Raw genomic sequence first — 17,475 nt, forward strand, 5'->3', positions numbered from 1 at the left:
CTGTTCCAGGAGTAACAGGGCAAAACTTCGTGGGAGAGGTGAGCCTTGGAAGCTGAATGGTATTTCAAAGGAGGAGATAAGGAGCCAGCATAGCAGTGGCGCTGGCGTGAGGTTAAAGCTGTATCTGAAGCATGTGGACTAGACCCAAGTGAATGCAGGCAGGCCAGGTACCTGTGCCATGTAGCATGTGCATGTGCACTGACATGGGAGAGAGGATGGGACATGTAATTGAAGAGTCACTTGGGGCTCTATTGACAGCCCTGAAGAGCAAGCTACCCAGGCTATGTTTTTGTTTTGCACAGCAGATTGTACCCATTAGAGGTGTTAGAGCTTTGAGGATGGGAGTGAGTGGGTGGGGGACGAGGTGGTGATCTCCCTGTGTTTTATAAACAGATCCTGTACAGCATAAGAAAGGGCAGGCCAAAGAAGGGGAGCATTGAAGGCTGCAGAGCAGAAGGGACTTCCACAGCTCAATTCTGAAAGGAAGGACCCAGCAAGGCAAGGCAGTAATTCTGGAGGAAGGGGTGGATGTTGGGAACCATGAGGAGGTTGGGGCAATTGGTTAGGTTGGTGAGGAAGTAAACATTGGTCAGGTGCTTGCCCATGATCATATCTGTGAGGGCAGCCTGCAGGAAGGGGGAGTTGGGTAGGACACGGCCTTAAAATTTCACAGTGATGGCCCCAGCGCAATAGTGTAGTAGTTAAAGTCCTCGCCTTGCACGCACCAGACTCCCATATGGGTGCCGGTTCTAATCCCGGCAGCCCCACCTCCCTTCCAGCTCCCTGCTTGTGGCCTGGGAAAGCAGTCGAGGACGGCCCAAGGCCTTGGGACCCTGCACCCTCGTGGGAGACCTGGAAGAGCTCTTGGCTCCTGGCTTTGGATTGGCTCAGCTCCAACCGTTGCGGCCGCTTGGGAAGTGAACCATTGGATGGAAGATCTTCCTCTCTGTCTCTCCCCCTCTCTGTATATCCACCTTTCCAATAAAAATGAATAAATCTTTAAAAAAAAATTTTACAGTGATGACTATGAGGAAAACTTTCTTGGCTGGAGTCATCAGTAAGTAGAGAGAGATGAAAAAGGCCCTAGAGGTTGCCAAGATCTTGGCCAAAGCCAAAAAGGTGTAGGGATTGGCCTTGGAAGACAGTGGACAGCGGGTGATGGCACAGCTGGGGAGAGTGCTGGCAACCTCCAGCACTCCAGGGTGAGGAAGCAGTGAGACCATGCACTGAGAGTGAGTGGTGGAAGAAGTGACAGGAACAGTGCATGGCTGGGACGTTGGAGGCAGGTGGGAGCAGGGATAGGAAGTTGGGCAGAAATGAACAGTGGGGCCTTAGGCAGCGTTGTTACTCTGCAGCAGCCCACCTGTGTGGCCAAGACGTTTGCTCAGCCTTTCTTGGCAGTCTGGAAGCAGGAAAAAGGTATGAAATGTAGTAATGAATTCGCTCATGGATGGCACCGCAGCTGCACTGGGGAATCCAAAAGCAAAGGAACTTAGGGGACAGCCAGGGAGACTTGTACAACCAGGAGATTTTCTATTGAGACATGGGCACTTTATCTTCAAGACTTGGACTGCGTTGTCTTGGGCTGAAATTTGAAAGTCAAATTTTACAAAAGAAACACATCCCTTTGCCCATGAGAGTTATAAACAAGGAGTCAAAGAACTGATCCCTTGTAACTTCTTCTCCACCTCCCTGTGGTATGACCCGAGTGAGTGACTTAACCTTTTTACATCATTGCCTTGAAGACACAGTCTGTTGACTTACTAGCTCCCTGAAAAGAAGGTGATAAGTAAAAGCTAACCTGCTTAAGTGGGTGGATTCTCTGAAACTGTAGTTCTCACCATCTCATTAAAGCAGTAAAACAAAACCAGTGTAGTTGAAACCTCCTTGGTCTTTGACTTGTTCCGGATGTGCAATGGGGTTATCAAAGCTGCACAACAAGGTGGGTATTTGGCACAGCAGTTGTCACCATCCAAGGTGCCTGCATCCCAATGGGAGTTCTTGGTGGGGAGTCCCAGCGTACTTCCAGTCACAGCATCCTGCTCACGCACACTCCCCAGCAGCAGGTGATGGCTCGCGTACTTGGGTCCCTGCCATGTGTATGGGAGAACTGGATTCAGTTCTGGGTTCCTGGCTTTGACCAGGCCCAGCCCTGGCTGGGCAAGCATTTGGAAAATAAACTAGTAGATGGAAGATACCACTCCTTCTCTCTTTTCAAATAATTTTTTAAAATAAATAAATATCTTGAAAAAAAGCTACAAAGAGATTGAACAAATTCTACTTCATTTTGGAAATGCAGTGTGGTCAGAGTTGTGGTTAGGTCTGCATTCTCCATGAGGGTAGAGAATCTTGGCATCAGCTGACATAGCCATGAAGACTTGTCACACTGTCAGAGGAAACATCTTAGCTGTGCCAGAACAGAGTAGGTCACACCATGGATGCCATCAGTCCAGCCTTATGGAAATTCCAAGGGATCTGTTCTTCCCTCTCCAGCAGCTTTAAGTCTCTCCCCAGAGCAAGAAGGAGACATGTGAAGCCATTCTTGACCTCCTGCTAACCTGATGCTCTTGCATGGGGCTGTCAGCCAGTTAGAGGGAGAGAAAGAAGGTCAACAGCCCTCCCTGGTGTCAGCAGCCCTGGGGTGTGTCCATCCCCAACTCCACGGCTGTGACACACCCAGGCTCACTCTGGAGTGCCTCCTCCACAGCTTGGAAAGGGGATAGCCATCATAGTGGATCCAGTTGCTGCTGGGAGCACTTTGTATTCTGCACCAGGGCCACAGCGAGGAAGAATGTATTTCATAATTTGACTCCCCATTCCCTGAATCAAACATGTTGTCCCTCCCCTAAGCTTCCTAAAGAGCCCTTTGTGCTTTTTACCTATCTTGAATGTTGTGACCATTCGAAAGAAGGCAGAAGGAAGTGGTTGTGAGTGGGGCATTGTGTTGATTGTTGACCATTGCTAAGTTGCCTCACAGCACACCTGTTGTTTAGGTAACTTCATCCCTGTTTCATGGATGAGGAGCTAGACTCTGCTGTCAGCTTTAAAGCCTCTTTTCTGTGCTGAGTCCTACTGCCTCGTTTGTCTTGCCATTATATGCTGTCCCCATCCCACCCCTAACTCTGTCTTTGCCAATTAAAGAGTCATTGCTCCTGTTCTGATGTTCCATCATGCTGGTGGTTAGACAGCAGAACTTGTTGGCTGGAGACCAGCAAATCTTTCATCAAGTATAATTGGCACCTGCCATGTGCTGGACATTGTTGGGGGGCAGGTGGAAGAGGGGGCAGAGTCCACAACAACAACTCAGTCACTTGCCTTGGAACACCCAGAAACAAGTTTCCACCTGCCTGGAGCCCTCATTGCAGCCATGCCCCACACCCCAGAGGCACAGGTGTCATTTCACGGTGCAGAACACGTATCCAGGGTACCTCAGAGAATACAGTGGATTCACAAGGCATCCTTCTCTGCCAGTGGTCCATGCACCGGAGGGCAGAAGGCTCTATTCAGGCCTGTAGCAGAGTGTGCTTTGCTTTGATTCTGGATGGAGGAAGATAGCTGACATTAGAAAAGTGGGAACAGTGTGGTGAAGGAGCCGTTAGCCTAGCATGTGGAGATCGCTCACGTTTTCCGTAGCATTTTATCTACTAATCGAGCGTCACAGTTCATTCTCGCCTGGCCAGCAATCTTTGTTGTTGAGACTTTCAGGAAGAAAGTTTCACTGAGAAAGGAAGCAGAAGGGGAAGGTGACTCTCAAAAGGAGAAGGTGCCTGGCCTGGAGTGGGGAGGGCAGGACCTGAAGAATGCCCGCAGAGAGGGGCAGCCAGGGCTGGATGCTTTGGGGCCCAAGCACTGCTGAGGAGAATTTCCTAATAACCGTGGGTCCTGAGGGAGTTGTGTGAGCGAGGCCCGGCGCCAGCCAAGTTTTCGCAGGGGCTCCTGTCCAGATGGAAACTGTGTGGGGAGCCAGCAGGGAGGGATGAGGAGAGATCATGGAGCTGCTGAAGGTGACGGATGGCTTTGGGACAGCAACCAGTCTCTTGGAGGATCAGGTCTTAACGGAAAGAGACACAAAGATACTTGACTGAGGTGAGAAGGATTCTCAGTTCCTGAAACAAAGTTTCCCCATAGTTGTTTGGGTTTTGTCTGTGTTCCCCACCTCCAGACCTTGGCTCAGATAATTTCTTCCTTTTCTGCATTTGCACATGCTGTGGTGTTAGCACCACGTGCAGGAGGTCACCCTGATGGTCCAACCCAAAGCCTCCCTCCTGGATGCTGAGGAGCTGGACCCTGCTGTGAGTCGGAACAGTCGGAGATTCCCCCAACAGGAGTTTGTGTTTAGATTCAACTCTCATCTTTTTGGAGACTTGGAGCTATGCAAAGATTCTGAGAGAATGGATTTCCTAAGACTGCATATATATAAAAACTTCTTATGGCATGAAACGCAAAATTGGCAAGAATGCACAAATGAAGGGTGAGATGTCCCAGGAATTTCTTGGCAGTGGAGTGGTGCTTTGAGCTAACCCCGCTGAGAGCCTTGTTGCTTTCCTATCTCCTGGGCTTCAGATGTGCTGATGTCAGGTGTCATAGCTGGACTCCCCGGCCATGGGCAGTGCAAACCCTTCTAAGGAAGGGCCAATGGAAATAGCTTTACTAAACTGCAGTTAAAAACAACCACAGCAAACGCTGTTTATCTCGTGTTTTCTACACATCAGGCACCACATTGGTTGCACTACACATTTCATTTCAGCCAAACCTCACCACAAGCCAGTGAGGGATATGTTGCTCCCTTGTTAGAGCTGATGAAACAGCCAGAGAGGTATAGTAACAAAAAGGAAGCAAAGAGGCTGGCACTGTGGTGACATTGGTTAAACTGCCATTTGCAATGCCAGCATCCCATATAAGCGCTGGTTTGAGTCCTAGGTGCTCCACTTGTCTCTGCCTTTCTCACTCTGCCAAAGGAATGAAGGGAGGGAGGAAGGGGAAGGAAGAAAAAGAGGGAAGAAAGGAAGCAGAGGAAAGGGAAGGGAAGAGAAGGGAAAAGAAGGGAAGGGAGGGAAGGAGGGAAGAACTTTGTTTTTGAAAAGCTAGTAAGATTAAGTCTAGGATATGATTATAAATCTAGTTCATGGACTCTTAGCCACTACCCTGTACTACTGTGGGTGTATTAAGAAGAGACCAACTAGAGACCTGCATGTGTCCATAACTCCCTCGTAAGCCTTCTCTAAAGTTGTATCATCCTCGTGCTGGCTCCAAACTTTGACCTTCTGTGTTGCAGGTCCAGACCCCAGATCAAATCAAGTGCTCAATTTGTCCTAGGAATTCCTTCCCATCCTAGGCTCTGGAGCCAGTTGTGGGACCTTTACTCTTTGTGCTGACATCTGGAAGAACTCGCAGGGCCCTGGATGTGAGACTTCCCTGAGTCTCACAGCAACACAGTCCTGATTTGGTTTGGTTCAAGTGTAGGAATCAGCAAGTCAGATCTCAATGTCCATAAGCAAGATGAGGATCAGATAAGTAGGTGGCAAGGGCATGGTGGGCTGTTTATCTTGTTCTACCCAGCAGGAGAAATCCAGGAGAAACACCCATACTAAGCCAGTTTATTTCCACGAATTTTTCCACCCAGGGAGCGTCCTGGTTGATGCTTTTGCTGACATTTGCAGTAAAGGGCCCTGGCTAGTTTTTTCTAATGCAATGCCACCTGCAACATTCATCCAGCTGCACAGCATTTTACCATGCATCCAATCCAGGAAAGAGGGTGACCAGTTCCAGGCCCTGGGGTATGTCTTTGACCTGTTCCCTTCTCCAGTCTTTGTTCCCATGGCATATCCCTGCATGGAAGGCAGATTTCACATACCTGTTGGGATTTGCCCCACCTCTCCAAAAACCCTTTGAACTTCCATGTCTCAGGGACTTGCCAAACGTAGCCAACTGCTAACATTCTCCCTGTAATGTACTGCGCCACTTCAATGGCCTGGATCCCCAGTGAGTCTATTGGGCCTAAGCACTGCTACTCTAGGTACCAGGCTTCTGGTAGCTCCTACCTTTCAAGTTCTAGGAGAAAGTGCATTCACCAACTCCTTCAGTATTTGGTGAGTATGTGTATAACCATGTTTATGGTCCTAGGCACATTATGATTAACTCAACAGTGAATGAAACAGACAAAAAGCCATGTTCGTTTATTTTGTAACTCCCATAAGTGATTTTTTAAAAAAAATTTATGTTTATTGAAAAGGCAGATACACAAAGAGAAGGAGAGACAAAGAGAAAGAGCTTCTATCTGCTGGTCCACTCCCCAAGTGGCTTCAGTGGTGAAATCTAAGCTGATCTGAAGCCAGGAATCATGAGATTCTTTCAGGTCTCCCACATGGGTGGAGGTTCCCAAGGCTTTGGGCCATCCTTGACTGCTTTCCCAGGTCACATGCAGGGAGCTGTATGGGAAGTGGAGCAGTCGGGACATGAACCAGTGCCTATATGGGATCCTGGCACATACAAGCTGAGGAATTAGCCAGTAGGATATCTTGTTGGGCCCCACATAAATGATGTTTTTTTTAAAAAAAAAAAAAACATTGTTAGGAATTGAATGCTTCTTCTCCTAAGACATCTCTGTCTTACAAAGAAATCTGGAAAAGGATTTTTCAACCCAAAGGAATAAGCACAAATGGTGGAATTCCAGGTCTCTGTGGGGGCAGTATTTGGGGCTGTGGTCCTCTTGATTTTTTAGAATAGGGATAAAGCACTCTACTGCCCAGGGCCCCAACCTGGCCCAACACCTGCTCTGTATAAGCCACAAGCTAGGCATGACATTTACATTCTTCAAAGGCTAAAAAGCAGTGGAAGAGCTTTTTGTGACATATGCACATTTCCGTGTGTGTCAAGTTGACTGGAGGCAGAAATGTCCATTTGCTTACATGTTGCCTGTGGCCATTCTTGTCCCATGTTGGCACAGTTAAAGAATTATTAGTAGAGGGCCCGGCAGCGTGGCCTAGCGGCTAAAGTCCTCGCCTTGAAAGCCCCGGGATCCCATATGGGCGTCGGTTCTAATACCGGCAGCTCCACTTCCCATCCAGCTCCCTGCTTGTGGCCTGGGAAAGCAGTTGAGGACGGCCCAATGCACTGGGGCACTGCACCCGTGTGGGAGACCCGGAAGAGGTTCCAGGTTCCCGGCTTCGGATCGGCGCGCATCGGCCCGTTGCGGCTCACTTGGGGAGTGAATCATCGGACGGAAGATCTTCCTCTCTGTTTCTCCTCCTCTGTGTATATCTGGCTGTAATAAAATGAATAAATCTAAAAAAAAATTATTAGTAGAGACTACATGCAGCCGGAAAGCATGACATGCTTGCTGCCTGGCCCTCTTTAGAGGGCCCGCTGAGCCAGAATACCCCAGTGCAGACAGCTCTTGTCCATGTAAATGGCCCTGTCCCAGTCTCGTTCTGTCCATGGAAAAGAACTGTGCAGACTGTGTGGGAGGCTGGGAACCTGTCCCTGACATCTGTTTTCTCTTCAGCACACCAAGACTGTTCTCCTGGGAAGCATCCCCGCAAATGCAAAATTCCTTCCCGGCAGAATCTTGTTATTTGCCAAGTTCAGAAGCAGACCTTCACCTTGGGAGGTTCGGGGCTCCTTGGTGGGGGAGCTCATCGTGCTTTCAGCTCTGGAAATTTATGCCTTCAGGAAGAACACAGGGCTAACAGAGGAAACGGGTTCCAGTTTCCCTCTGCCACTTAACGCATGGGCTGGTATGGGGCAAATTATCAAACCTGTACAACTATGCCTCAGTTCTCTCATATTTGAGATGGGCTGCCTTGGCTATGTCAATCATGCAGTTATGTCTATGAAGGTGTTTGTCAACTTGACAGGGGCTATAAATGTATCATCTCTCTTCCCTTCATAGGGGAAGAGCCACATCAACTCAACTCCTGTCCCGACTTCCTCTCTGACTGTGGAGACTCAGTTAGACAATCAAGGTGGGAGACACCTGGAAGAATGTTCTTCTTGCCTTTGATCATCCTGAAGATTCTACCTGCCTTCTGAAGTCAAGTGGGGATTCTCAGTCCTGCTGTGGGAGTAGGGGGAGCACAGAACTCTCATAACCAGGTCTTCTCCCAGGATCATGTTTCTTGGTTTGGAGGATACCACAATTGCCCTCTACCAAACAGCGCAAAGCTCTTTCAGGTGATGATGGACCCACCATGCACAGCCTCCTCAGTCTGCCTGCTTCTTTCCCTGCCCCTCTGTTTCCATGTCACAGTACAGGGAGCTCATGTCTGTCCCACAGTGGATCTCAATCAAACCTGAGATCATCAATTGTCTTACTTTAGGGCAAGGGGACATGTGCAGAATGCAAGTGGGCTTTGGAAAATGCATCTTCCTTCCTCTCTGGATGATGAGCTCTTCAGGGGCCACAGACTGTTTCTGTTCTGCTACACTCTACTGGGTTACCAGCAGCTACAGCATGCCAGGCACATGGTAGGGCTCCAGTAAGCAATCTCTGAATGAATGAATGGTGTCTTAGAATATGGTGACAAGACCTCAGTCATTCTATGGATGCTTTTCACGAGTGTGCACACATCCCCCTCTGACCACCACAGCCTCCTACACACAGTTGGTACCTCCATATCTGTAGAAGATGACGGCAGTGAAGGTGAGCTTGAAAAGGCAGTCTATCAAACCTCAAAGCCGAACAAGCACACCAGGACACACATATAGGATCTCAATTTATTAGTATCTTTCTACAGAAAAATTTTTTTGCAAGAGGGCTAACATCTTTTTTTTATATTTTTTTTTCTTATTTTTATATTGTATTTTTTCAGGGGAGAGTGCGAACGCAGTCCCCCACTACCACAAATTATGCAGTCGAGTTTCCCACATTTGGGGAAATCGCAGGGGTCAGCACACCCGGAGTGCAATGGGTGAGCCTCGCCCTGGGAAAACCATCTTCGTGATCATGGTATCTCCCCTGAAGAGGGCTAACATCTTATACTTTTGTTCAAGCAGGCAGCAGCCATGAAATGATGAAAGTTTGGAAGTTCAACACAGGACTTGGAAAATCTAGAACTGTAGTTTCATTGGCTTGGTCTCCTGAACCAGAAAAAAATAATAATAATCTGGCAATGACACACAAAGGCTGGCACTTGGAACTCCCATCCTCAGTGTTAGAGAGGGGCAGAAGTTTTACTTAGGGATCACAGAACAGATGTCAAATCCCCAGTCATCCATGGCAGTGAGCTATCATGAGTCACCCTGAGCCCATTTGGGCCAGCACTAAATTTCATGGGAAGCATGGATATATGGTCAGAGGCCATGCTGACAGGTGGGCTCAGGGAGGAGAGCTGCAGGGCTGGGTCCCAGATGCCCTCTTCCATCACCCTCATTCTCCCTTCCAGAGCTGGAATCTTCACACTCTGGGCCCCCACATCAGTTCCTGCAGCACCAGCTCCTACACAGAAGGGAGAGCTGCGGAAACACCTGCTCAGCATGGATGCATGCTGCATGCCACTGCAGGCAGCTGAACTCTGTGAAAGGGGAGTGGCGGCAAGAGGTGAGTGGCACTCTGTCTGATCACCTGGGAACCACTGAGACAACCCTTCAACCCTCCTGACTCACCCCAGGACTCTCCAGGTTTCCTGGCTTGGCCTGGCCACTTCCACCATGGACCTGCTCTCTTCCTTTCCCTAATATTCCAAACTACACTAAGCCAACTCCCTTTCTGCCTCAACCATAAAATATTTCTTAATTGACAAGTAAGCACTGGATATAATTATACATAATTATACAGCATGTTTTGATAAATGTGTACCTTGGAAAACTACTATTTAACATTTATATCACCTTGCTTTTCGTGCTAAGACTACAAATTCTACTTGCTTAATCATTTTCTAATATTCGGTACACAGGCATTTCAAAAAGCTCATGAAAAATGGAATTAAGATACTTATTTCGGTGCAGAAAAATTTGAAATTGTACACAGTTTTGCATAAATTATATACATTTTCCATGAACTTTTTGAAGACTTCCCTTATACATGTATTTCAAACATTCCTGCAACCTAATAAATTCAAGTTTTTAATTCCATTTGCTATCAGCTTTTTGAAGTGCAATGTATATTATTATTAATTATGGTCACTATGGTATACATTAGATAACAACAGATCTCTTCCCTTTCCCCTGCAACTAAAGTGAGATAATGCTGGGGTCTTGCACAGGGACATTGCCAGAAACCTAAAGAAAAACCCAACTACTTGGAATGAGTCTTCTAAGCTTGGAATAGTTCATGATACAAGATTGCTGCTCCTTCTCCCTGTTCCTATGTTTTACTTTTAAAAATTTATTTTATTTTTATTTATTTGGAAGAGACACCGAGACTGAGAGAGAGAGACACGGAGATCTTCTATTCACAGGTCTACTCCCCAAATGTCCACAACAATCAGGAGTGAGTCAGGTTGAAGCTAGGAACCAGGAATCTGATCAGGTTTCTACCACGGATGACAGTGATTCAAGGAATTCACCTGCTTCCTTCCAGGGTGCTCATTGGCAGGAAGCAGGAACTAGAAACAGAACAGGGACTTGAACCCAGGTACTTCAATAGGGAACACTGGCATTGCAGGCAGCGTCCTAATTGCTGTGCTGCGTTCCCACCCCACAACCCACCCTGTTTAACTTGGTTCCTAGTCTAGACAGAGCCTCGCCTGGCAAATACAGCTATGCTATGTATGTGTTGCCATCCAGAGTGCAGGGGAGTTCCAGTGCCCAGAACACTCGTCCACCTTTCTGACAGTCACCCTTTACATTCCAGCCGTATTGGTGGGTGTGTAGTAGTACAGGCGTCCTGGCTTTTGTTTGCATTTCTCTTAGAAGTGATGATGTTAAGCAGCTTTCTGTATATTTGCTATTTGTTTACACTCTTTTTTGTGATGTGCATTTCAAGTCTTTTGCATATGTTTCACTAGACAAAGTCTTTTGTTGGATAAATCTATTGTAGAAATCTTCTGGCATGCAGCTTGCCTTTGTGCTCATGTGAGCCAAACCAAATCTTGTTGTAACATAAAACCATAGCTAGGAGGAGTAGATCTATAGGATGGCAGGCTGCTCTTACTTGACCACATTTCCAAATCACTTTTCAGAAAATCAATAATATTTATAATTCAGCACCACAGAAGGTGCCCTTGTGCCCCTCCCAATCAATACAAACATGCCCCTCCCGACTCCCAGCAAAAGTAAATTCTATCCTGACCTCTAACTCCATGGATATTTGCTTTGCCTGTTCACATTCTTCACATAAGTGGAATCACACAGTATAGACTGTTTTGTTTCTGGCTCCTTTCACTCTACATTATAAGATTTATCTACATTGTGTGTAATTGTAGTTTACTATTTCCATTGCTATATGATACTCCATATACAAGGGTCTATTTTTTAAACATTCATGGAATTAAAAATTCATGGAATTAAAATTAAAAATTTATTTTGGTGCAAAAAGAAAAATGAAATCCCTTGCATGGTTTTCTTTTTCATAATATGCAAGTTTCATGAACATCCTGAAGACTCTTCATAGACATGAATCTCAAAACCTGTAATTTCATTTTTTTTCTATGAGCTTTGTGAGCTTGATATACATATGTTACAATTAGGGTTGTTTGTAGGCTGGTGACATAATGAATAAGGTTGCAACCTTGGACCTCTCCAACTGTTGGGTCTTGCAGTTATGAATTTGTGTTTCTAGTAGATACTGAAAGCTTTTTTAAAATAAAAAAAACTATTTTTACTGGCAGATATACAGAGAGGAAGAGAGACAGAGAGGAAGATCTTCTGTCCAATTATTGACTCCCCAAATGGCCACAACCACCGGAACTGAGCTGATCCAAGCCAGGAGCCAGGAGCCTCTTCTGGATCTCCCATGCAGGTACAGGGTCCCAAGGCTTTTGGGCCATGCTCAACTGCTTTCCAAGGCCACAAGCAGGGAGCTGGATGGAAAGTGGGAATACCAGGATACAAACTGGTGCCCGTAGGAATCCTGGTGCATGCAAGGCAAGGACTTTAGCCACTAGGCTACCGTGCTGGCCCCTATACTGAAAGCTTTTCAAAGTGGCTGTGCTATACTGTATCACTCATAGCGTGCTCATTTTGATTGTCCTGCATCCTCTCCAACATGTGATATTGTTTGTTTTTATTTTCCATTGCTTCTACCATGTGTGTATCTCAGTAAGGTATTGATGTTGTTATTACTATTCAAAAAGCAGAAACAATGGAGGAGGTGAGGAGAGAGCGAGAGATCTCTATCTGTTGGTTTATTCCCTCAAATGCTTGCAACACCTGGAGGACCAGGTTAAAGCCAGCAGTCTATAATTCCGTCTTGGTCTCCCATAGGGGTGGCAGAAACCCATGACCTTGAACTATCAACTACTGCCTCCCAGGGTGCCTGTTAGTAGGAAGCTAACTCAGAAGCAGAGTGGAAACACCATCTAAACACTGCCAAATGCCCACCCTCAGTGAAGCTTTAATTTGCATTGTGCTGATGACTCATTGAGCATCTCTTCATTTGCTTATGGCTCAGGCCCTTCGTGGTGTTCCTGTTGAATCTTTTGTGTTTTTATAAGTTTGGGGTTGCTTGAACTTTTCTTTTTGCTCTAAAAGGGCTCTTCATGTAATCTGGATCTTAATCCTCTGCTGTTGGGGTCCATGCAGTGGATGTGGGGGACAGGATGGTGTGAAGAGTATTGTTCCATTGTAGGCAGGGCTGCAAGGAACTTCCGGCTGTACGACAGGGCCGGGGCGGATGCCTCTACAACCACCTGATTGCAGCTCCACCTTCCTTTGCATGGATACCGGACCACCCTGTGGAAGAATTCTAATCCATCCAGGCATCGTTTGCTACTGTGAGGCTGGCTTTTTACACAATGTGAGCTTGGAGGTTAATGTCAATAATAATGTCTTACAAAAGGGCCTTCTATTATTCCTACTGTCTTGGCTGTCCCCATTGACCTTATGCTAATCAAAGAACCTGTATTTAGGGTTTCATTCTTTCCTTGATCTTTAGGTTCTCCTTTTCTTCGTGATACAAGATTAAGTTGTAGAATAAGAATTGTAGCAGGAACTTCTATTGTTTTAAGGTAAAACAAATGGTAGAATTATCCTTAGAAACACCCACTTGACCATGACGTAAAATGTCTGAGCCAGAGTTTGACTGTTTTGTATAAATAAAGCGGACAGCTTCCTCGCATTGTCCATTATGAACAAGGAATCCTAGTGATCCGTCTCTTTCTTTATTCTTTCTGCGCCTCTTCCACGCACCCTTTGCAAGTTCCAAACCTGTACTGGAGCTGGACTCCGGCACTCTATCAGATATATGTGTCTTGAATGATTTTCTCCTACTCTGTGGTTTGCTATCTTACTTTCTTAATGGTATTTTTGGATGGCTGGAAGCTTCTTATTTCGGTGACGTTCCCATTAGAGATCAGTTCTTTGCCTGCTCCTGAGGAACAGCTTCCTGCATGGGGCCCCTCTTTGTTCTGTTTCAACCTTCTCACCACTGCCTATAGTTCCCTTCTTCTCTGGGACCTGCTTTATTTGCTCACTGTAGATTCCCTGAAACGCAAGCTTGGATAAGCCAAATTCTCTTGTCTGTCTTGTGCTTGGTCTTACTCCTCTGTGATGTAGACAGTCTTGGTGCATGGAACTACGTCACCCTCCCTGGGGGTCTCCCTGCCTGCCATCCACAGGCAGTACTTCTTTCCTAACTCCCCCTCCATTTCAGGATCCTGTCTGAGCCCTGCCCAGAGCTGGATTAGCAGGCAGAGGATTCTCTCCTCCTTATCGAGTCCTTCCAGGCTCTGGTTACCTCTCCCCTACTTTGACAGGTGATCTAGACACGTCCCTCAGCATCCTCTTGGCAAGGGAATGCATCTCAACATCTCAGCTCTACAGGATTACAGTATAAAGTTACCTTTCACCTTGGCAGTGAGATCTTGTATCACTGGCTCAACACTTACACTCCAGGTTGGGGCTGAGCATAATCAAATTGAAAGGGGATGACCCTCTATCTCATTTCCCACCTCTAAAGAACTGCTAGAACTGCCTCGCTTCTCCCTTTTGCCCCCTCTTGCCCCTCAGAAAGTGAAATGATTTGAAAATAAAACCAACTAAAAGCCAAACTTGAATGTGGAAATTTGACATCTTCATCTCTACAAACCTCTATTTGAAAAATGAGTGTTTAGTTGTGAAGGTAAACAACAGACTGAAGTTGCATGAGCAACACCAGGAACTTTATTACCAATGAAAGTCACAGATTCTTTCTTGACGTGATATTTTGAAGGTTCATTCTTACTTATCATTACATCAATATTACAGAAGTTATACTTCCCTTTGTACTAATAAAGAAGCCATACAGGTACTCCTCACAAACTTGCTTCTTAATAATATCTTGATAGCTTTATTTCAATGTAATCAAAAACATTATTCTGAGAAGCAGTCTAAGAGGCTTTACCAAACTGTTAAAGGGTCCCAAGCATGAGAAAGGCTGAAAAAAAAATCAACTGAGAGGTTCTCATCAGCCCTGTGTGATGAACCAGAGCCAGTGGCACTAAGCGTCTGCTCCATCTTTATTAAAATGTTCCCCTGGCACAGGAGCGTGGCCAGGAACCTCTCAGTGGGCCCTGGCACATGGCTCCAGTTTTCTCTAGATTCTGCCATTCCCTGGATGCTGAAAAAGTAGGGCATCTCTTTCGCAGGTCAGAGGAAATGGGTAGCTATCCAGTTAAATAGATTTCATGCTTGACTTCAGGGGAATAGTCCAAATGATGATGTGTTTGGGAGAGTAAATTAAAGAGGTAAGTAAGCATGCTGGTTTTATTTGGCTCAACTTCTACTCCCCTAAGAATTTCAAAAGAAGAACATAGGTTGTCAGACCTCTTCTCCCAGCATTCCCCTCCCCCAGATTCTGGCTAGATACTGCTTCCTGGACAGCATCACCCTTGAAATCACTTGAAGGTAAGGCCTTACCAGGATCTCCTCCTTTCCAGGTGCAACAACACAGGGCTTCTCTCACCACTCCACACACTAAGTCTAGATTCCATTCACTTCCCCCAGCCCTTATCGCCTAATTGCTAACTGTCTCTGTGTCCCCTGGTTCAAGATGATCATAAAGAGGATTGTCTTCTGTTCCTAGAAATGGTACTTCTGTGTTCTCTTTTGAGCTGAATAAAATACTCAGTGGAAGAGGCTTGGTACCCTGTCATATGAGTCTATTTCTTTGGCTCATGCCATGAAGAAGCATGTGAGATCCATGGGTCCTTAAGACTGGAATGTATTTCTCTCTCTCATCTAACTGTCCTTAAATAGGGAATTTCTGTGTGACATGCCCACTCTCAGGCTTCACCTGCTGCCTTCCCCCTGCACCCTAAGCTACTGGAGTAGTGAGTTAAAATAGTTCTGAGTTGGGTACAGGATCTCTGACACCTATGTCCTCTGTGCTGACAGAGGTACCCCTACCTTCTCTTCCTCCGTACACCCCATTAGAAGTGCTTGTTTTCAATGTGTTAGTTTTCAAGGAAAAAACAAAATTGGAGCAGATCCTGCACCTGACATTCTTCCCTAGTACTGTAAGTTCTCCATAAAAAGCTGAGCTGTCATTTGTGGTGTTTGGGACCTCTAGCCAAACTGTTGAAGTTGACAGAGTTTTATTAGCTCTGGTTTTGCAATAGTCTGCCTTATTCTAGAGACAAATGGGAAAACTCAGTCTTCACGCTGGCTTTGTTTTACAGTTCTTAGATGCATGACACAAATGAATAGTGTTGAGTTGTTTCCAAGTCCTAGTGATGGGTGTCAGTTTCTTGGACACTCCTGGGTAGTCTGCAACTCAGAGCAGCATTGTGGGATAATCCAAATGCAAGCAGCCCTGGAAAGACAACTGGATTCTATGAGTCACCACTGGACTCAGGGCTTCCCATCTGACCCTTCCTCTAACCTGTGGCCTTGGGTAAGTCCTTTCCTGCTCATGGTCCTACTTATTCACCTATGAGGGAGCACAAAGAGCCTGGATGTGCTGGAAGTCCTTTCCAGCTCTGTCATTTTATTATTATAATAAATGAATCACAAAGTCACAAAACATCTAATTTTAGCAATCCAGAAAAATAACCGATGCTGTTTTATTTGCTGTTAAAGATTCCCATTTGACTTTTGGGTCTTGTAACTACTCAATGTGCAGAGCTCTGAACTTCTACTAGGATTCCCATAAACCATTTTTTTTCAGAATTGACAATGGGCCAGTACACCATCCAAGACTGTCTCATCCAAGGATCAGATTCTGGGTTGTAAGAACGTATGCTTTTCTTGCAGCAATTGTTAAGTGGTCAGGTTTTATGATGCTTTAACATTCATTGTATTCATTATCTAAACACTCTTCTATAAGCTAGTGAGTGTGAGCATAATAAGTGGAATGGAATTCAGTCTGGGTATGATTTTATCTGGCGATTCTTCTGGAATCTCTCCCTTTCCCAATACAATTAAGGCAAAAATTTTTAGAGAATTTCTGGCTCTGCTCAAAACCTTTAAATCTCATGATTTGGGGAGAAAGAAAAGAAAATTGTTGCTCTGTGTCCTCATCCTTCCATTTTGAAATGATAAAATGTGCCTGTTTCATATGAAATCTCTTCATGGCCTCTGTACTTCTTATTTTCCTTGTTTTCTCTCCCAGCGCTGGATTCCCCACCTGTGTTATGCTGAGTCCTCGTCATGTTTCCACATTATATTACATGTGTCTGTCTGATTGTATAGTGCCCCAAGGAGAACAGTAGGGAAAGGGGGCTTCCACAGACAAAATGACATTTCACAGTCCAGTTGTGTCTCAGGCAAGATATGGCCTTGCCTGAACACCTGCGAAATGCTACGCTTCATCTATTTAAGGTTATGGGATGCCACAGATGGATGTTGGGGAAGCTGTGTTCTTTCAGCCAAGCTGTTCTTTCATTAAGCCAAGCTCCCACTGCCTCTCACTCTCCCGTTTCTGCTGCAGCATCACCACTCCCTCCTAAGTACACACTAACACTGGGACTTGGATGACACTTCCCAAAGCTTTTCCTTCGGAGTTTCATTTACTGATTGCTGCACTTGAAAGGATCTAGCATTTTGTAGTTGGAAGAGTGTAAATCATGCCTTCTGTGGGATACGGTAGGATGTGATGTTTAGAGAAAGAATATGATTCCTTGTGGAAGCACCAGGCACTAAACCATCTGGATTGTGAGGGGATGTAGTGGTGGTGTGTGTGTGTGTTGGGAGAGGGGGGAGATTTCAGTCATTCATTCTGATGTTTTGTCTATGTAGAACCAAACATCTGGAAGCTGGGTGACAGACTGATTTTTCACTTTACCTCCAGATGTTTTTGCATTATTCCGAAACAACTTAAAGAAGTCAGCTATGTTTTTACTAGGTTAAATAATAAAAGCATAGAAGCTGAACTAGTTTCATTTAAGTTTTGGGCGAGGG

General features: G+C 45.8%; 1 non-coding gene across 1 annotated transcript; it reads right to left on the reverse strand.

Moving 5' to 3' along the window:
• Positions 1-8,807: 8,807 nt before the first annotated feature.
• On the reverse strand, positions 8,808-8,970 carry LOC118760785 (U1 spliceosomal RNA). Its single transcript, XR_004996991.2, has one exon. It is a non-coding gene; the product is annotated as a U1 spliceosomal RNA (small nuclear RNA).
• Between the last annotated feature and the right edge of the window lie 8,505 nt (positions 8,971-17,475).

The sequence above is a fragment of the Ochotona princeps genome, chromosome 8, assembly GCF_030435755.1.
Source record: "Ochotona princeps isolate mOchPri1 chromosome 8, mOchPri1.hap1, whole genome shotgun sequence".
NCBI lineage: Eukaryota > Metazoa > Chordata > Mammalia > Lagomorpha > Ochotonidae > Ochotona > Ochotona princeps.